The sequence below is a fragment of the Myotis nattereri genome (assembly GCF_964212035.1).
Source record: "Myotis nattereri genome assembly, chromosome: 1".
Taxonomy (NCBI): domain Eukaryota; kingdom Metazoa; phylum Chordata; class Mammalia; order Chiroptera; family Vespertilionidae; genus Myotis; species Myotis nattereri.
The window spans coordinates 80,930,310-80,952,522 of NC_138075.1; positions in this window are offsets into that span (position 1 = coordinate 80,930,310).

The following is a 22,213-nucleotide window of genomic DNA, read 5'->3' on the forward strand; positions in this document are numbered from 1 at the left end:
CTGTCTTTATCTATTATCTATATTTATCTTATTGCCCATCTTAATCTAGTGCCTATCTAAAAATCAATTCTGTTCCTGTTGCCTTCATCTATAATCTCAAGCGCATAAGAACTTATTAAAAAATGTCTATGCTTCTATAATTACATTTTATTGTCTTTTTTTTCACCCCCCCCCCCTTTTTCTCTCAACCTACTCCATTCAAATCATTCCAATGAGCCATTTTCATTGAGTTCAGGAATAATATAGATGAATATGTCTTGTTTTTCTTTCATTTAAATTTAACTCAATCTGAACATAATAAATACTAGTGCAACCACACTTAAAAATGTGAAAAGGGGGTTTAAAATGAGGTTCTCTCCCTATACCTAAACCTATTACTCAGTTCCCCTCCCTAACATAAATTGTTATTCAGTTTGGAGGTATGCATCTATAATATTTAATACACATACAACCATTTTTTAAACATTTTTTCTCCTATTCATTTCTACAACATTGTTAAATGCATAATTCAACTGGCAAAAAATAATGGAAATCCTTATTGGCCAAGTCTGAATACAGACAGGAAAGTAGATTATGATACTGTGCAGATGCAAGCTTTTGTGTGTTTATGTGTTTCTTCTAATAATTTACAAGTTTTTTATGGTATAAAAAGGAAGAGTGATCTTCAAGTTGTTATTCCTGTGATCATAATCTAATATAAGAACTTAAGGTTTATCAGAATTGTAAGCTTAATTATTTACTTACTAGGGGCCTGGTGCACGAAATTCGTGCACTGGGTGTGGGGGGGTGGGGGGGAGAGTGTCCCTCAGCCCAGCCTGCCCCCTCTCACATACTGGGAGCCCTCAGGCATTGACCCCCATCACCCTCCGATCGCCTGATCAGCCCCTTGCCCAGGCCTGACGCCTCCGCCAGAGGTGTCAGGCTTGGACAGGGGACCCCCATCTCCCCCCGATCACTGGCTCTGGCCCCCGCCCAGGCCTGAGGCCTCTGGCCCAGGAATCATGCCTGGGCAGGGGACCCCCATCTCCCTCTGATCGCTTGCTCCACCCCCCGCCCAAGCCTGACGCCTCTGACCCAGGCTTCAGGCCTGGGCAAGGGGACCATCATATCCCCCCAACCCCCGGCTCCGCCCCCGCCCAGGCCTGATGCCTCAGCCAGAGGAGTTGACCCTCATCACCCTCCGATCACCAATCACCGGATCGGCCCCTTGACCAGGCCTGAGGCCTCCGGCAGAGGTGTCAGGCCTGGGCAGGGGACCCCAGCTCGCCGCGGTTGCAGGCTCCGCCCCTGCCCAGGCCTAACGCCTCTGGCCTAGGCATCCGGCCCGGGCAGCGGGGACCCGCAGTGGCATCGGGGGGCGCCACGATCGTGGGCTTCGCTTTAGGCCCAGGCAAGGAACCCCTAGCTCCTGGGACTGCCAGCTTCGACCGTGCCCAGCTCCCATTGCTGGCTCCACCCCTACTTCCTGCTATCACTGGCCAGGGCAGCAAAGGTGCCTGATTCTCCGATCATGGCTGGGGGGCAGGGCAAAGGCGGCCCCAGGGCCGCCTTTGCCCTGCCCCCCAGCTCTTAGGTCCCCCCTGGGTTTCCGATCACTGTCAGTGGCAGGGGGCTTCTTCCTGCTTTCCCTTTCGCCTCCCTGCATTGTGCCTACATATGCATATTAGCCGTCATCTTGTTGGCAGTTAACTGCCAATCTTAGTTGTCAGTTAATTTGCATATAGCCCTGATTAGCCAATGAAAAAGGTATCGCCGTACGCCAATTACCATTTTTCTCTTTTATTAGTGTAGATACTGTCCCGTTTTGCATGCTATATAAATAGTGATTAAGTTAGCATATAGAATAATTTTCCTCTATCTCATTTTTCTCTCTCCATCACCATCTATTCTAGTAGATTATGTTACCTTTCTTCATATTTAACTTTTTATTGTTAAACTAGAGGCCTGGTACATGGAGTCATGCCATTGAAAGGAAATTAATTAGAAGGTGGCTGGTGAGGCGGGACTGGGTGAGATGGGTTGGACACACCCTGGAGCCAACCTCCTGTAGTTCCTCCCTGGCCGGCCACACCGGGGATGGCACCAGGGCTCGAACAGTGTCTTCAGAGTGAGCGGGGTCCCTTCAGCAGGTGGGGTCCCTTGACCTGGCCTGTGGGGATTGGGTCGAAACTGGCAGTCTGACATCTCCTGAGGGGTCCCAGAATGTGAAAGGGTACTCTGCAAAGCTGTGTAGCTTGGCAGATCCTGTGTTGAGCGTCTGCCCCCTGGTGGTCAGTGCATGTCATACCTACTGGCCGGGTGGTCAGTTGGCTGGCTGGCTGGTCACTTAGGCTTTTATATATATAGATGGTTTTATGTTTCTATTGTGAGAGTTATGAGCTCTAACTGTATATGTTAATCCATGGTAATAAAAGATAAAGAATCAACCACACTTACTCTTTCTTTTGTGTACTTGTTCTTTCTTTCTTCCCAACTTTTCTAAGTTGCATAATTTATTCTCTGTCAAGATTTGTGACCTTTCCCTACCTGGTTTGGCTCAGTGGATAGAATGTTAGCCTGGGGACCAAAGGGTCCCAGGTGCGATTCCAGTCAAGGGCATATACCTTGGTTGCAGGCTCCCTCCTGGCCTAGGCCCTGGTCAGGGTTCATGCAGGAGACAACCAGTAGATGTGTTTCTCTCACATCAATGTTTCTCTCTTTTTCCCTCTTTCTTCCACTCTCCCTAAAAAAAATCAATGGAAAAATATCCTCAGGTAAGGATTACTGCCCGCCCCCCCCCCCCCCGCCCCCAGAAAAGAGATTTCTAGTGTCTTCTTCTTACATTCACTGGATCTTTTACTATAGCCTTTCTATTTATCTCTCGATTGCCTGAATATCATCCCCTAGCAATGTCTTCAATTGGGCCTCAAGGTAATTATATAATCTGAGCTCTTGCATGTTCAAAAATGTTATTGCCTCTATCTTAGAAAATAAAGGCTGCTCTGCTATTTTATAATGTTGAATACTGCCACAGAGAAGTCTGATTATGATCTCAACCACCAGAAAATAAAAAAGTGACTTAGGCCAGATTGCAAAACAACAATAGCTATTGACATTCGCATGTATTTTGGAATACAAATTCTCTGTGACACTGTTTTGTGGTTGTTGCTGTTGAAATATTTACTCTTATGTTCCCATGAAAATTGGCATACATTAAAAATATCATTTAATGCCATATAGCAACTGCTAAGCAATGAGTACTCCAAGCATTATACATTTAAAAACAAAATTTCCAGCCCTGCCCAGTGTGGTTCAGTTGGTTGGGCATCATCCTGTGCATGGAAAGGTTGCTGGTTTGACTCCAGTCAGGGTACATGTCCAGGGTGTGGGTTAGGTCCCAGGAGGCAGCTGATGGATGTTCTGCTCTCACATCAATGTCTCTCTCCTCCTTTACCTCTCTCTCTAAAAATCAATGAAAAAAATCTTTAAAAAAATTCTATTTCATCTGGGATTCTTGCTGTTAAATAGAGGGATGCATAGCTTGGGGTTTCTGTCGCAAAGATTTCACAAACAGCCTGTCCTGTGCAGTGACCTGCCCTGAGCCACGCTATGTCTACATCTCGCCCAAGGTAAGGTAACATTTTTCTTCCACTGAAAATCAGAGATTGTTAAACATTTCTAACATCCACCCATTTTATTTTCTTCCCTAAGTCATATACTGCATTACTTTATTTCGTTTTAGTGAGTCGGTAGAGATCTTTCCCTCAATCACTAACGAGATTGCATTGTATTCTAGCATCTTCCAAACACATGTATGAAAAATGTTCCTTCGCCAAAACCGGTTTGGCTCAGTGGATAGAGCGTCGGCCTGCGGACTGAAAGGTCCGGGGTTCGATTCCGGTCAAGGGCATGTACCTGCGTTGCGGGCACGTCCCCAGTGGGGGATGTGCAGGAGGCAGCTGGTCGATGTTTCTCTCTCATCGATGTTTCTTAACTCTCTATCTCTCTCCCTTCCTCTCTGTGGAAAATCAATAAAACATATTTAAGAAAAAAAAATGTTCCTTCAATGCCAATGGACTCACTGCTCTTCTGGACATAGTATTGGATACCTAACTAACATTCTCTGGTGCGATCTCAGTCAGTTATAAAATCCTTGGTGAGACTTTGCTTAATGATGTTAGCTAATTTTACTAAGAGTACTAAGTGCCTGCCATTGTAGTAATCTATTTAATGGATTTTATAGTTGAATGTTTTCGCATATTTAATCCCAATAACAAAACTAGGATACTGCCAATACTCACATTGCACAGAGGAGGAAATTGAGTCCCAGAAAGGTTAAGTAACTCTCTAGGACCACATTGCTCAGAGTGGCAGAACCATAATTTGAAGCCAGGTATTCTGATTCCAGAACCCACTGCTGTTCATGCAGCCACCAGCTTATGTCTGGGACTAAAATATACTTTTCGCAGTGTCTCCATTTGAAATTATTGAGAGAAGGATCTTGTGGCTTATCATTAGGGCCACAGATAACATTACTCTGGCTCATATTAAAATAATGGTTAATCCAATAAAATTCATGCACTGCAGTCAAAACACTTTTTTAGTGTTTGCAGTTGTTTGAATTTTTATTTTTAATCAATTTTTAATATTAACATCGAGCATCACATTAATATCTTTAGAGAGATTGTTAAGAAATAAGAGCTGAACATACACACACAGACTTTTGAGAATGGTGCTATAAATTACACATCTGTACCAGACTGCTTTTATGCTCCAGGTTAGGAGGTAGAAGGCAGGACTGGAAGTGCAGTGAGACCTGACTGTTTACTTGCTTTGCCTCTCACCTGTGTTCTTTGGGAAACAATAGTGGCAGTATCATTACCACATCCTCATGCTTTTCAACTTAAGGCATGATAAAGTTGCAGTGAGTGCAATTGCTTCTGGGAGAATAAAGCTTCTTCCTCTTCTCTAGTTATTTGCAAAGTGAATAAAAACAAAACAGAGAAAAAAATTCAGTGAGTTGCTCTGAAAAATATGCTGCAACAGAGAAAACAAAAAGAAAAGCATTATTATCAGATGAAAATAACACCTTTGAATAAATATTTATGCATGTTTTCATAGTTTTCTGGCTTATGCTCCTTCATGTACCTTGCAGGCAGTTAAAGAAACAACTATAAATCATAAATAAAGAATAAAATGAACTCCATGAAAGTCTCTGATTACTCCATTACTGAAATCCAGCTTAGCAAATCATTTCTTGTCCTTCCCAGTATATTTCTATAAACAATCCAAGGCAAACCTGTAGGATTTATAGAATGCATGTAATGTAAATGAAAGTAGAACCATGAACAGAACTGGCAAGAAATTAATTCATAATTCCCTCTGGCAAAAAAAAAAATAGTGTTGGGAAAACATTTTCCTAACGAGAAACACTATGGAAATTTGTCAATGATATAAATGCCTTGAGGTGTTTTTGTGGAATATAAACCAAACTGGAAACTCATGGACTGAGCATTTTAATTTTTTTCTACCACTAACTCTTACATAACATGGAAATGTCATTTACTCTGGGTTCTTTAATGATAAACATGATTAAATAAGCATGAGCCAGCTTAGATAAGGAATGACAAAAACTAACCTACCAGAAACCAAAATGTGCGGTTTGGGCTGAGAAGTACATTCTGAAAATAAAGTATTAGAGCTATGAAGTTTCCATATTGTAATTGGGACCCCCAAAGATCAGACAATAGAACCCAATTCTTCCCTTCATCCATATGTATTTAGTCAAAAACATGATTTCATTTTTCCTGTTTGTCTTAGGAAATCTAGATCACATATTCCCTTAGGTTGGAGAAGCTCCTACCACTATACAAATATCCTGGGAATAACGCTATACACATCTCCTCCATTCTGGATATTCACTCTCTAAATGTAATACCAAAAAAAAAATCAAGTGATTTATAAATCATAACTCTGGATTATAACTTTATAAAGACTTGATCTATTATTAATTAAAGATTATATTTTATTTTTAATATGTTCAAAATACATAAGAGCACCTGCTAATGCAAGATAATCCTCATGCTTCTTATTGTAGAAATTACTTAGTAAATTCCATACTGCCAAAAACATACTTTTTGAAGTAACTGGATATTGGCTCTGTTTTTGAAAAATAAGTTGAGGCTTCCCAAGTGAGTTCACAGCAAGGTGGAAACTAATATCTATTTTTCTCAAATGTGTTAGACAAGGTCACCGTAAACTGTGTTAGGGGCTAAAATTAGCCATTGTAATAAAGCATGAGGCAATAGTGTTATGTGCTGTCACTGCATTCCAATATATAATATGCTGTGATGGAATTCAATAGTTTTTATAAGTTGGAGTCACTCAAACAACTCTTTTTCTCTTTGTCTATATGTGTGATGCTAAACAATCTGTTTCATAGTGAGCACTTTTTAACTACGTGTTTTCATTTAATGCAGGCAGCCTTCATGCAATTATTTTAGACACTCAAACATAAGGTATACAGCATATATTATTCTATACTTAATATGCTATGTGGTTTTCAACTGAATGTAAGTCAGTTTTACACATAAGTATTAGTGAATATCCCTTTAATTAAAAAACAACTTGAAGACATGATGAATTAGTAAACAAAACAAACAAACAAACAAGCAAACAGCAGCAACAACAACAAAAAACCTATACCAACCAAGAAAATTTCAGATCACAATGGCGAGTCTAAGTTATTGCACAATAAAGGCAAAGGAGAATGCACAGTAAGGAACAGTTCTAAAATATCCCATCAAAATAACTGAAATTAAGTTCATCACTGGAGTGGCAATGAGGAAATATTACCATTAATGTTCTCTCTGGAGAATTTTTAAAATAATAAATGCACTCATCTGTTGAATTTAGCAGTCTTATCTGCAAATAAAATAGTCAGTTAAAAATAGTTTATTTGATTAATGATATATACTATAAACCCATCTAGTCTACAAATTCCTGATGCACTATAGATTTATTACAAGACATTTATGAATTCCTATGTCCATCAAGTTTTATAGACTAAATAAATCATGCATATTTATATCTATTGCTATTTTTCTAAGATAGCTAGTGTGTAGAATTTAGCTTAGTTAATTCATGGTATTGCTGCCTCTGGATCTATCTTTTTTGGCCAAGTGACCTGCAGGGACCTTAAACTGACAATAGTCCCCTCATGCAAGTGCATGCCCTATCAGTGATGGCGAACCTATGACACGCGTGTCAGAGGTGACAGGCAAACTCATTCTTTTGGTTGATTTTTCTGTTAAATGGCATTTAAATATATAAAATAAATATCAAAAATATGTCTTTGTTTTACTATGGTTGCAAATGTCAAAAAATTTCTATATGTGACACGGCACTAGAGTTAAGTTAGGGTTTTTCAAAATGCTGCCGAAACCGGTTTGGCTCGGTGGATAGAGCGTCGGCCTCTGGACTGAAAGGTCCCAGGTTCGATTCCGGTCCAGGGCATGTACCTGGGTTGCGGGCACATCCCCAGTGGGAGATGTGCAGGAGGCAGCTGATCGATGTTTTTCTCTCATCGATGTTTCTAACTATCTCTCTCCCTTCATCTCTGTAAAAAAAATCAATAAAAATATATTTTAAAAAAATCAAAAAAAATCTTTATATATATAAAAAAAAAAAAAAATGCTGACACGCCGAGCTCAAAAGGTTCGCCATCACTGCATAGTAGCTCGCAAAGTCACAAGCAAATGTAAGTTCCTGGCATACTTCCCCAACAACCCTTGTGATCAACAGTCTCCTGCCTCCCGGGACCCACATGCCTTATGTACCCCTTAGGTAAGACCCCTGGGTGAGGAAGGCACTCTTTCAAACCCCAGCTCTTTTTGTTTAAATTGACCAACCTGGTCCTAGCCCAAGAACCCACCTCTCTCTCTGCACTTTGCCTTGACCTCCCCATGTGGCCCCTTTAGGTGAGCTGTGTACTTCCTCCAGGACCTATGAGTAATAAAGTTCTCGTTTTCAATTTCTCTTGAGGTCTATTGTTGAACCACAACTCACCACCTGGAACCCTGTGCTCCACCTAACAAATGCTGACTTAACGAAGTCACAACAGCTAGTGTTTAAGAGACAAGTTCAGTAACATGTCTGGCAAGTTCACTGCCACCAGATTCCATGGCTCCCCTACATTTCCTAACCTCCACTGCAGGCGGCTTAGTGCTTTGTGACCAGGCCAGGCTTGGCCAATGAACCATAGGATGGAGTGACATGGGTCACTTCAGGAGAATTTGTCTACATGTGTGATGCTATTAGAGGCAGTTAGGTGCCTTGATACCTAGTCCATTCCTCATTTCCTGTCATGAAATGATCTTAGAGTCCATGTATTTTAAAAAGCATAATCATAAGATGTAGAAGGATCACTTGACACATACTGGTCTCTATATGAACAAAAAAGTAACCATCTTTCATGAAGCAGTTGGCCAACCTCCCGCATCCCTCCCCAGCCCCGATCCTGCACCAGTGGGGTCCCTTGGCTTGGCCTGCGTCCTCTTGCAACCTGGGACCCCTTGGAGGATGTCAGAGAGCTGGTTTCAGCCTGATCCTGTATGCCAGGCTGAGGGACTGGTGCACAAATTTGTACACCAGGCCTCTACTATGTATATAAGTTTCCCGATTAATCTCCTCCCACCCCCTCCTTCCCTCTGAGATTCACCAGTCTGTTTCATGCTCCTATGTATCTGTAGATCAAGTACTCTATTTTATAAGGAAAAATAATCCACCCTATTCATCAAAAGAAAAAAAAAAGAAACAAATAAAAAAGAGACAACTTACAATATTAAAAAAGATGGCCATCCAAGTTTCCTTAAACTATAAATTTTATTTAAAAACTTACTTTCTTTTTACAGTATAATGACAATATAATTCACTTTTTTAATTTATTTTTTCTTGGTTTATATGCATATGTAGTCTTTAATTACAAGAACATTAAAAGTGTATAGAAACACTTTTAATGAAAGAACTGAATCATCTTAGAATTAGAAATATTCAGGATTAAAATTGACCTGGTTTTTACATTTTTTAATATTTTACATGGTTTTAAGTTCTTAAGTACAGAAAATGTGCCACAAGGTTCATTCATTTTTTAAATTTGTATTAAAACTATTGGGATGACATTATTTAATACAATTATATAGGTTTCAAGTGTACAATTTTGTGTGGACCTAATAGTTGAAGAGAAATAATAGAGTTAAAAACAAAAACAAAAAATAACATGGTTCTCTTTATACATATGATATAAAATGGAAACACACTGGGTTATGGGCTAGGCTAAGAATTGGGAGATAGGTTTTAGTCCTTCTTCTATACTTATCTAACTAGCACTTTTCTTGACAACATTCATCAACCTTTGTATGTTTTAGTTTCCTCATTTGAAAAATGTGGAGAAAGACACAAAATTATGGAAATTCTGTGAAGTACCTAGTGGAAGAATATGGGAGGGGAGTTCTTACAACATGATGGAAAAGGTATTCACCTTCAATTCGATACAAAGCAACTTTCTAAACTAACACAAGCTACCCCCTTGTTGCACTTATGGGTGCATCACTTATTTTATTTTAATAAAAGTTCATATACACACAGATGCTGGGGACTCTTAAGGAGAAGGCAGCAGAGTTTAGTGGAAGTTCATTTCATTGTTACCTCTTTACTGTTGTTGTGCTACTAATGCCTAAAATTAATTTGAAAAGCAGTTCTCTCTTCATCTGATTCCTGTCTCCTCTATGGCGGGCCTCTAGGATGCTGATAAATTTTTCTACCCTTGAAGATTAAAAAAAGAAAAAAAAAAGCATGAAGAGCATTGGATATACTAAAGACAAAATATAGGACTCAGAAAGAGACACAGTCAGCTACATAGCTGACCTCTTGTTTCTGAGTTTCATATAGAGTCATTGTGAATAGTAGAAAAGCAATAGAAAAGAGATGTTTTATCTGTCACCTCTGCACTTCTCCTGCTGATATTAATGGGCATAAGAGGGGGAAAAAAACAAAAGAAGTGTTGGGATAGGTCATACCCTTATGCTATCACAAAGGTTTCTATGAGGCAAAAGATTAAAAGACAGAAACCAAACAACAACAAGAACACAGGATAAACATTACATGTCACGCAAAGTAACTAGCATTGTATAAGAGTGTAAGCAGCCAGCTTAAGCTTCCGGTCCCAGATTACTTTGTAAATTAAATAATAATAATAATAATAATAATAATAATAGAATGAAAGGACCCATCTAAGTAGGCTTAGCTGGAAAAAATTTCATCACTGCATATAAGTAACTGTCATGGGGTAGAGAAATGTTTCCTTAGTCTCCTTTACTTTCAAAATGTCATTGCAAATATTAGTCCTGTTTATTGTTTTATCCTCTTTTCGCTTTCCATAGCTCCGTATTAAAAATTCATCTGGAGAAAAAATTCATCTGGTAACTATTTTCTTCCAAGTTTCTGCTGGCAGACATTTGGCTGCTTTTGTGCCTCTACATAGGTCAGCCTTAATACTGCATGGGGGTGGAGGGAGCAGGGGAGGTATAGGAATTCCTTTTTAAAAATTTATTTTTCAATTATAGTTGACATACAATATTATATTAATTTAAGGCGTACAAGATAGTTATTAGATATTTATATACCTTACAAAGTGATCACCCCAATAAGCCTAGTACCCATCTGACCCATACATAGTTATTACAATGTTATTGACTATATTCCCTATGCTGTTCTTTACAACCCCATGACTATTTTAATAGCTGGCCATTTGTATTTCTTCAGGGACTTCTTCCTTGAGTTTCTAGTCTCCATATCATTCTTTCTCCCTCTCCCCTCCCCCTCTTCCATTCAACCACTTCAACCTGAACTCTTCCCAAGTCCTAGTTTTGTTACTGAGCCTTTGTCACTAACTCAGAATGAACACCTGAGCCCTCATATTCTCATAATTACAAATCATGTCACATCAGATGATCTTTGTTCTCCTACAGTTACTCACCAACTGCATTTCACTTATCTAAATGAGCTTGTCCTTGCTCACTGTTCAACTCTCTGAAGCTCATGTCATCATCACATTAGTTGGTTGGAGTATGACCATTGACAAGTCAAGAAGCCAGAGAAGCCAGCTAGGATTTTTGTTTTTGTTTTGTTTTTCCCTTTTCCCCTCCACTTCCTCACATAAGACATGGGAATTTACATTAGAAAAAGAAACTTTTCAAACCGATAGCAAGCATTCCTAAATAGTAGCTCTAAGTCATCCTTCTTGCCAAGTGTTATAGTATGTTCTCTCCTTTTCTCCTTGCACTTGATACAGTCTTTAAATAATTTCACACTTTTGCTTTTCCACAAACCAGCCAGGGAAAACAGACTCAGGGTTTAAAATACCCTTTACATAGCAGGGGATTTACATGTTCTGGTATGAAGGAAAGTTCTAGGGACCCAGTAGACACCAACAAGTCATTTCTAACATACAAGGATTTAAGTTGTATCAGACATTCACACTTTTCCTTCAAACCCAAACTCATTTCTTTCATGAGGCTGTTCTCAAGAAATAGCTTTTCAAGATTCAGATGTAAACATCTTGAGAGTGAAATATCAAACTCTTCAATATAGGAGCCAGTACTTAATCTCTCCTTAGGTCAATTTAGGAGATTAGGGCAGAGGCTGAACCAACATGGACAATTAATTACTATTGCTCCTCTCTCTTGGATATTATAACCATGTATTAGTTGGTAAACTATTCTGGTTTCTATGGATTCACCTGTTTTATGAAGTTTACAGTTCCAAAGTGTCAGATACTAGGGAGAGTGTATCATGCCATGGAGGTAAATAGAACTGTTGCCAACTTTATAGACTAGGTACACTTTATCAAGTATTTTTTATGTGTAATTATGCTTCAGTCCATATATCTGTATCTTGCAGTGTGCAGAGTTAATATAATTGGAATTGTACTATATGTCTAATATAGGGCAATTGAAACATAGGTATTGACAAAAGATAATAAATTTTCTCACCCATATGACATTTAAGAATACCATTCTTTGGTGGTACGGTAAGGGACTTTGAGGAAGTAGAGTCAAAGGCAGAAATAGATATAGACAACCTGTCTCACATAAATGCTTTGAAATAAATTAACCAAATAATAGAATGAGGTTAATAAATAAAATAGGAAAAAAAAAGAATAGAAGATCGAGAGATCTAATTGGGGGGAAAGGGAAAGAAAACAGTTTCTCTGAAAGTCTTCCTATGTATAACATGCTAATTAATAATATTAGGAATTTTAAATGTAACATCATGCTTTATAAAGGGAAATATGTTTGTAAGAAGAACCAACTTTGCTTCTTTCAACCTAGATGAGTCTTATGCCTTGGGGAGTACAATATTAATTATTTTATTTTTTAAAAAATTTAAATTTTTCTTTATTGTTGAAAGTATTATAGATGTCCCTTTTATCCCCAATTCATCCTTTTTATTCCTCCCTGTTTCCTTCCCCAGGCTTTCACCGCACTATTGTCTGTGTCCATGGATTATGCATATACACATATAAGTTATTTGGTTAATCTTTTCCCAACCCCCTTCCTTCTGAAATATGTCAGTTTGTTGCACGCTTCAATATCTCTAGGTCTATTTTGGTAGTCAGTGTTCATTAGATTCCACATATAAGTGAGATCATATGATACTTGTCTTTCTCTGACTGGCTTATTTCACTTAGCATAATACTCTCCATGTCCATTTCTTTTAGAGCCAAAATTTTTTTTCTTGTCTCTTTGTCCCATGGAGTCAGCAACTCCAAAGAAGCTACCTTGTTAGGTCCTATGCAGAATGTTATGAAATTTCTATGGAGAGTTCTAATCCCTCTGCAATCGCACTCAGTACACAAAGGCTATTTGTAGAATTAGTGCTAAACCTGGGAAAGAAATTGGATTGTTGGAGAAACTTAGGTAAACTTTAGGAATAGCATGAGACTTCCATAGTCAAGTTCTTCTAGAGATAGAAGGGATACCTTTAATCTATTTGTTCACTTCAAGATGTCTTCATATTACCTAATCTCTAAAAGCTCAGTACAGTCACAAAACACCTGATCTTAAAATGCTTGGTAAGTTAAAAGGAAAATTATTTTAACTTTCTTTCATAATTCCAAGCATTCCCAAGTTTACTGCTATTTCTACAAAGAGCATAGGTATACTGAATATGACTGCACAGTGTTTAGAACTCTAATTTGCTACTATTCACTTACTTGGTGCCTTACTAGCATGTAATCAATTCCAAATAAATGCTATTTATTATTATACTAAAGGCCCGATGCATGAAATTTGTGCACTGCGGGGAGGAGCGTGTCCCTCAGCCTAACCTGCACCCTCTCCAATCTGAAACCCCTTAGGGGATATCTGACATCCCTCTCACAATCCAAAACTGCTGGCTCCCAACCGCTTGCCTGCCTGCCTGCCTAATTGCCCCTAACTGCTTCTGCCTGCCAGCCTGATCAACACCTAACTGTTCCCCTGCCGACCTGATTGCCCCCAACTACCTTCCCCTGATGGCCTGATCTTGCTCCCTACTGCTCTCCCCTGCCGGCCTGATCTTGCCCCCAACTGCCCTCCCCTGCAGGCCTGATCTCGCCCCCAATGGCCCTCCCCTGCTGGCCTGATCTCACCCCTAACTGCCCTCTCCTGCCGCTCTGATTGCCCCTAATGGCCTCTGCCTTGGCCCCACCAAAATGGCTCTGTCTGGAAGGAAGTTAGACATCTGGAAGATGGCCGGTTGACTGGGTCTAACTAGTATATTACACTTTTATTAGTATAGATAGATTATATAGAATAGGTTTGCTTAAATGGGGGGGGGGGGTGAAGCCTTTTTCAGTAGGAGGAGATACTCTTGGCAGACGAAAGCACATAGTCCCTATATCTGGACTGATAGCCAGCCATATGCACTATACTGCCAAAGTGGTCCCAGATTAGGTTCTGATTGGTCAGTTTTTATGCCAGTCAGCATCAAAAGCTCTGCCTCCTAGGCAGCCATTGGCTCCTGGCACTTCACCCAGATTTGATTCTAATTGGTCGGTTTCTATGCCAGTCAGAGTCTCTGGACCTATCCCTGGGCCTGATCAAAGAGCTGGGGCTGATCAACAGCCCCTGCAGGAGGCCAGAGAGAAACAGAAGCAGGGCTGCTGACGAATGGAGGAGAGAAAGAGAGAGGCAACGGCTGATCAATAGCTGTGACGGAGGCTGCAGATCAGACCCTGCCTCTCTCTCTGAAGGCCTCTCTCCAGGCCTGATATGCAGCCCCCTCAGCAGTCAGTGCTGGGTCGCTGTGCCAGCTACAGTTGCCATGGCAACCCAGCACTAACTTCCAGTGTTTGGTCCAGCCTTCTGTTGTTAGGGACCCCAGCTCTTTATATATATAGATCATTCTATGACCAGCTTCAGAAACTGGATCAGAGAAATTTTAAATGCACACATTTAATAATTGACACACATAAGTAAGAAATTAAAAACATATAAGAACTAATCTAATATCTGGGCCATGTATATGGTTTGCATGTCTTTATAATAGACTAGAGGCCCAGTGCACAAAATTTGTGCACTTGCAGGGGGGGAAATCCCTCTGCCCAGGCTGCGCCCTCTTGCAGTCCGGGAACCCTCGGGGGATTGGGAGCATGTTGAAGCCAGCAAGTGGACATCCTTAGCACTGCTGTAGTGGCAGGAGAGGTTCCCGCCACCACTATTGAGCTCGCCAGCCATGAGCCCGGCTTCTGGATGAGCAGTGTTCCCCCTGTTGGAGTGCACTGACCACCAGGAGGCTGCTCCTGCATTGAGCGTCTGCCCCCTGGTGGTCAGTGCGCATCATAGCAACCAGCCGTCCCACTGTTTGGTCAATTTGCATATTAGCCTTTTATTATATAGGATTCTTTTTTTGTGTTGTACAATGACTACGAATACAAACTTGATTTCAGACATAGGTAGATGTGAAAACAGCCCTGCACTAGTTATTCACCATGAGTGTTAAATTGTAACTCTCCAGGTTTCTTTCTTTCTAGCTGTAAACAAAATAATTATATGATACAGCAGTACTTAATTTTGTAAATGTTGAATTAGATTATTTATATAATATCCTCAGTTTAATATTTTTATAGGTTAGAACTCATGAAATATTATATAATGTTATTTTATTACTTTTTTTCTCTTTCCCTTGTCTTTGTTTAACTTAGTAATGATATATCTCATCTTTATACTTAAAAATGTTCTAAGAAATTTTGGAATAGATACTTTTGACAGTGCTTATATTAATAACCTTTTGAGCTTATCAGGCAAGGCTGACAGAGGTTTTCTATTCCTCCAAGGCATGCTGTTGGAACCACAGAAAGCTGCCATAAAATTAAATTTAAAAGAGAGAACTACAACTGGAAACTTTTAACTTTTGGGGAATGTATGAATATCATCTTAGTGTTTGCATATGAGAGACAATACTGTATAGTAAGGAGTACAGCTTTGGGTTTAGAAAGGCTGAGGGTGTGTGTGTGTGTGTGTGTGTGTGTGTGTGTGTATGTGTGATTTATTTGTTTAGAGATGAATGGAGGGAGGGAGGGGGGGATCATCAATATGAGAGAGACATTGATCAGCTGCCCGTCCAGCATGCATTCTGACTGAGAATGAACCCATAACCTAGGCATGTGATCTGACCAGGAATCGAACTTGCAACCTCTGGTGCACAGATGATGCTCCAATCAACTGAGCCACACCGGGCCAGGGCCAGACAGGCTGAGTTTTAAATCTCGATTTCACCACCAGATATGTGGCCCTGGAATTTAGCTAACCCATTTTCCAGCTGAAACACTTCTTTTGTACACCAGAACTGATGGAGAAGGGTAAAATTGTACCTTTGACCCTGCATTGTTCTTGTTGAGTTCCTATAAATTTTGTTGAACAAAAACTTTCCAAATGATGTTAGCCTTTGCTATTTTTAGCCAGCTTAAAAGATGCTTACCTGGGAGAGAGCTTTCCCTGAGTACCTCATATCACTATTCTGGAAGTCTGTCCATTTTTGAGTTACAAATTTTGATGTTAATGTTGATAGATACATATAAGTTAATGTCAGCTATATTTTTTGTCAGGTTATTACTTTAAGTATTATATACAATACCACTTCATTCTTGCATTGTTTTCCATTTAAGGTCTATTTTGCTAAAATATAAATAGTTCTACATTATTTTGGTTAATATATGAGTGAAAAACTTTTTATTACCACTTTATTTTAGTTTTTTTTTAGTTTATGTTTTTAATTTCCTTTCCTTTAAACTCTTTGATCTTTTGATTATATGAATTTTTATTAAATTAGTTTTCTCTCTCCTGTTTTGGAAATTTTATATTCTAATTATATTCTTTTAGTTGATCTTTTTTTTTTTTGAGGACATTTTGTTTTTATTTATTGATTGAGGTATTACATATGTGTCCTTATCTCTTCACCCCCAATCATGCCCTCCCCCTCCCCCCCTGTTGTCTGTGTCCATTGGTTATGCTTATATGCTTGCATACAAGTCCTTTGGTTGATCTGTCTCCCTTACCCCCACTCTCCCCTACCTTCCCTCTGAGGTTGGAGCCTCTTATCGATGCTTCTCAATCTTTTAAAAACAGTATGCACATCTAACCATGAATTAATCTGGCATGTGTCTATCCTTTTGAAAGCTATAAGAAATCCTAGCAAGGTCTAGGCCTTCATTGAACAAGCTCATTAATGGTCCTATTATTGCTGATAGATATTAGAGTTCTATTTAGAAGTATTTTGATTGCTTTGATGTTTGATCAAAACATCAAAAATGTTTTGATTAATATTCTTATTTTATAATATATAGTAACTAAACATTGCTTTTTATCAGATATCATGGCTTACCCTTTTCTTTATATGTTGTTGCATTTAATAACAATTTTACTTTAGTAATTAAAATCTTAGTTTTGTATATGTTATAGATCTCTTTCAACCACTTTATATTGTATTTTCATAGGCATAAGTTTTAAATAAAATGTGCAGCTTTGTAGATTTTCAAAGTTGAATTTGACAGGAAATGATCTAAAATGTTCTAAAAGGTAGTTTGTTTCCATTTCATGTCAAAAATTACAATATATGGTATGGATATATAAATGGATACAGAAATTTATTTTTCCTAAGAACACACCATTTATATATAGCTAACAAATTTTTGGTATCCACTCGCCAAAAGAGAGTTCTCTGGATGCTTTAAATAAATCTAAAGCGTTTATGTGCAAGACTAAATGCAATATGTTTTCAACATCAAATATCTGAAAGTTCCTTGTTTTACCCACAAAATAGAGTGGTTATTTAACTGGATATTAAAAAATATATATGTCCAAAATTATTTCCCTTCAACAAGTTGAAGATTGGTTTCATTGTCTTCTGACAATTACTTAAGACAGTGATAAGTCTGCAGTTGGCCTAATTGACTTTTCCATTTTTTTCTCTGTCAAAATTTCTAATCCAATACAGTAATCACTAGTTACATGTGGCTAGTTAAATTTAAATTATAATTACTTAGAATATTTTTTTAAAAATCAAATCTTGGTTCCTCAGTAATTATACTAGTCACATGTCAAGTACTCAACAACGATGTGTTTCTAGTGGCTATTTATTAGACAGTAAATATATATACATATATATCCTAATATATAAAAAGCCAGGGGCCGTCACGACCTAAATGACCAGACAGATGACCGAACAGCAGGCTGCCTGGGGCGACCAGGCCGGCAGGGGTGGGGGGCAGTTGGGGGTGACCAGGCCAGCAGAGGGGCAGTTGGGGGTAATCAGGCCAGCAGAGAGGGCAGTTGGGGACGACCAGGCCAGCAGAGGGGCAGTTGGGGGTGATGAGGCTGGCAGGGAGGGCAGTTGGGGGTGACCAGGCCAGCAGAGGGGCAGTGAGGGGTGACCAGGCCAGCAGGAGGGGCAGTGAGGGGTGACCAGGCCAGCAGAGGGACAGTTGGGGGTGACCAGGCTGACAGGGGGAAGTTGGGGGTAATAAAACCAGCAGGGGGGTACAGTAAGGGGCAACTAGGCCAGTGGGGGTGCAGTTAGGGGCAACCAGGATGGCAAGGGGGAGCAGTTGGGGGCAACTAGGCTGGCCTGGGGGGGCACTTACAGGCGATCAGGCCAGCAGACAGAGGTTGTTAGGGGTGATCAGGCTGGCGGCGGGGGGGGGGGGGGGCGCAGTTAGGAGTGATCAGGCAAGCAGGCAGGTGAGTAGTTAGGAGCCAGTGGTCCCAGATTGTGAGAGGGATGTCCAACTGCCAATCCCTGGGACATCCCCTAAGGGGTCCCGGATTGGAGAGAGTGCAGGCCAGGCTGAGGGGGATTCCCCCCCACCCATACACGAATTTCGTGCACCTGGCCTCTCGTATATATATATATATATATATTTCTATTATTGCAGAAAGGTCTATTAGCACCTTTCTACAAACATTTGATTTTTTAAAACTTATTGATTTGAGAGAGAGAGACCGATTTATTGTTCCACTTATTTATGCATTTATTGGTTGATTCTTATATGTGCTCTGACCAGAAGTCATACCCACTACCTTGGTGTATCAGAACTACAATCATTTGATATATTCCTTTATCTTTGATATTCTTTAATTTCACATTAATTGAGTCTAGTGTGGATTTTATCTTTATTTATCTTAGATTATCATACAAAAATTTCTTAGGAACACATCCTTAAGTCTTAAACATTCTGAAAGTTTATTTTTAAGTAATGCATATAAAAATTTCTCCATTTCCCTCCTTAGAAACTCCTTTTGTGTATATATGTACTAAATGAAGCTTAAGCCTCTCTCATTGTTTCAGCCAATTTTAACACAAAGTGAAAAAGAAGAAAAAGCTATTTATAAATGAGAAGCGATGGCTTTTTTCCTCTTTTTCACTTTGTGTTAAAATTGGCTGAAACAATAAGATAGACTTCAACTTTATTTAGTTCAGAGTTATCTTCTATATCGATTTTTAAACTTTCAAATACTGTGCTTTATCCTTCCAAGAGTTACAGTATTTTTTCTATTCAATTCCATCATTGTATCTTCCTCATTTTTATTTTAAAATGTCTTTCTAATAGAAATTATTAAATTATTTATGTATTATAACATTATAAAATATTTTAAAGACTTTGTCAAACTATCATGAATTAATTTCATCAGAAGCAAATTGATTTCCAATGTTTTACTTTCTTCCATGTCCTTATAATGATTACATGTGTTTGTAGATTCAACATATTTTTAGATTTGGGGGTTGCAGTCATTTTAAGTGGGATTTTTTGTGGGGTTTTTTTCTTAGTTTATTTAGATAAAAACACAATAGTGCTTGGTAATAAAACCCCAAATCTCTGGCTTAAAACAACCATTTACTTTTTTTCCTTGATAGTTAACAATGGGGAACTTGGGCCTAAAAAGTGTTTGCCTGGACTGGGCTCCATGTCTGCTTTGCATTTCTTTTATCCTCATATTTTCATGACTAGGACGCGAATACAGTCCAACCTTTAATTCATGCTTCTGCTTTCATCACATCTGCTGATGTCTCCTTGGCCTAAGAATATCACTGAGCTAAGCCCAACATAGGGGACATCAGGGAAAATACATCTTAAATGGAGGCAAGGGGAAAGTAAATATTCTTGAAGAATAAACAAGTCTACCAATTTAATTTGTTTTTCTTAGTATTTCTCTTATCCACTGGATCTGTAGTTTTGTTATTGCTTTTGCCTGATATGCTGGGACCCTATTCTACTTCCGAGGTTTAAAAGGCACTTTGTAACTCTTGCTGCAGGTAATGGTGGTGATATCAGCAGACCTAGTCAGTGAGGCAGTGCATGGTTTGAATGAGTTCCTCATCCTGAGGCTCAGTCTTCTCTTCCTGCCTCTGCAGGCTCCAACTTCCTATAAAGCCATAACCCAAAAAAGTATGTCAGCAATTTTCAGCCACCTTTAGTAAGCAGGAGCACATCGCAGGCTCCAGACTTTACTTATTGTGGCACATTTTGTCCCCATTAAACTTCAAGATTTTGCTCTCTGAAAACCAGAAACCCAACTTTTATCCCCTTCACCACCTTTTACAGCTGTCTTATTTATATACAGTGAATTATATACAATATTTGAAACAAGCTATGTCTTTCTAGTTATGTTTTCAATATTTCATCTAGTATTAATTACTGTTTCTCTAAAGAATAGAGCAAAGGAATTGTATGTAATTGTAACATGCCATCCTCCTTGAAACTCTCCAACTTAAAAGAACAAAACAAAAACCTAATCTTACTTGATTTACCACTCTTAAGGTCTCCCTTAGACAGAGATGCCCATTTGGGAGGGCATACTTACTTAACAGGGAAAAGCTGACAGTAAGTGGTGCAGGGCGAATCTGAGAAGTACAAAATGTCCCCACATGATTTGGCTTCATCCCCAATATAATAACAACCTCCCTGCTAGGCTTACTCTCCTATTCTCAGGTGAAAAGTATATTCTTGAGCCTAAAACAATATTTCTCAAAATTCAATCTTTAGTTATATTAAGAATTCTGTGACCTAATTTTAGTGTTGATCATGAAAGTTAATATAAAGATACTTTGAATTATCTAAATACTAACTTTACAATTAGATTTTTCTATGTAATATAGTTTTACTGCCTATGTTGGCATGTACCTTTATAGTTGTATACATAAGGTAAAGGAAGTCCAAATGATATTGAGAATTGGTGTATGAACTAAATTTTCAAAATAATTTGAGTAGAAATTGTAGAAGAATTGAGGCATCAGAAGTCATATGGTTTTATCGATAGGCCAACATCAAAAGGACCTGGTCATAAGAAAATTCATCCTGTTCTTGTAAGTGTCAATAGTTCATTAGTAGTCAGAATAAAAGAGATACTCAATAAATTCCTTCTCCACTTCTAAGGAGGCTTTATATATCTTTTCAGTCTGGCATTTAGGCTAAAAACTCTTAATCCATGTTTTTTTACATTTTTAAAAATCTTGGCTACAATCATTTTAATTCAGAGAACTACTATTTGAGTATAAACATGTTTGACAAGGTGACTATAATGTTAAACTTTTGTGTAATAATTTAGAATAATTAGATCCTCAAATTTGTCTTTGAGAAATTTTTGAATGGTAGTTGTAATAAATGTGTCACTTGATAACATTGTAAAGCACTCTTAATCATGTTTAGTAGGGTTTGATTATTTTTATATTAAAAATGAAGTTTGATGAATTTCTTATTTGCTTATTTCTAGAATCAGAAATGCATCACACCATACATACAGACATACGACTTAAAATATTTGAAAAGCTAAGAAAAAGTTTTAGCTAAGTTTGAAAGCAAAAAAGGGAAATCTTTAGGTAGTGGAAATGGCAAAGATGTATGGTCATATGGACCTTGGTTTGTCCACCCCAATGCACAGAATGATATAGAAAAGGTATGTCCTCTAACAACTGGAATCATAATGCCTATGAAGGAAGGGGTTCTTAGACCACAGACTCTGAATATCTGGGGGAAGTGGAATTGGACTCACTGATGGTTCTAAGAGAGAGAAACATTCTGCCATTTGTTGAAAAGTTATTAGAAAATCTCCACCCAAAAGACCAGAGTCAAAACCTCAAGTTTGTGCCAGGATATGGAGAGAAATAGAATCATCTATGAAACCCTGAACTTATGCTGTCCAATAGTTCAGGTTCTGAGCATATACTGTCAACTTCAAATAATCAATAGATATGGAATATTTCATCTAACAACAAAAGAAGACATACTATTTTCAAGTGCATGTGGAACATGTTTGAAAATAAATATTCTATGCCATAAAACAAGTCTCAGTAGACATAAAAGGATTTGAAATAAAGTATATCTTCTGACCACAATGGATAAAATCAGAAATCAATAACAAAAAAATTAGAGAATTCTCAAATAGTCAGAACCTAAATAACTCACTTTTAAATTATAAATAGGTACAAGAAGTAATGAAAATGGGAACTAAGTAGTATTTTTAACTACACAAAAATAAAACATAAAACATATTAAAATGGAAAGATGCTGGTATAAGTATCCTGAGGAGAAGTTAGTTCTCACATAGCTTAGCTTCCCCCTTGACAAATTAGGAAAATAAACAAAACCTAAAGGAAATAATGACATTCAAGGTAAAAATGAATGAAAGAGAAAACAGAA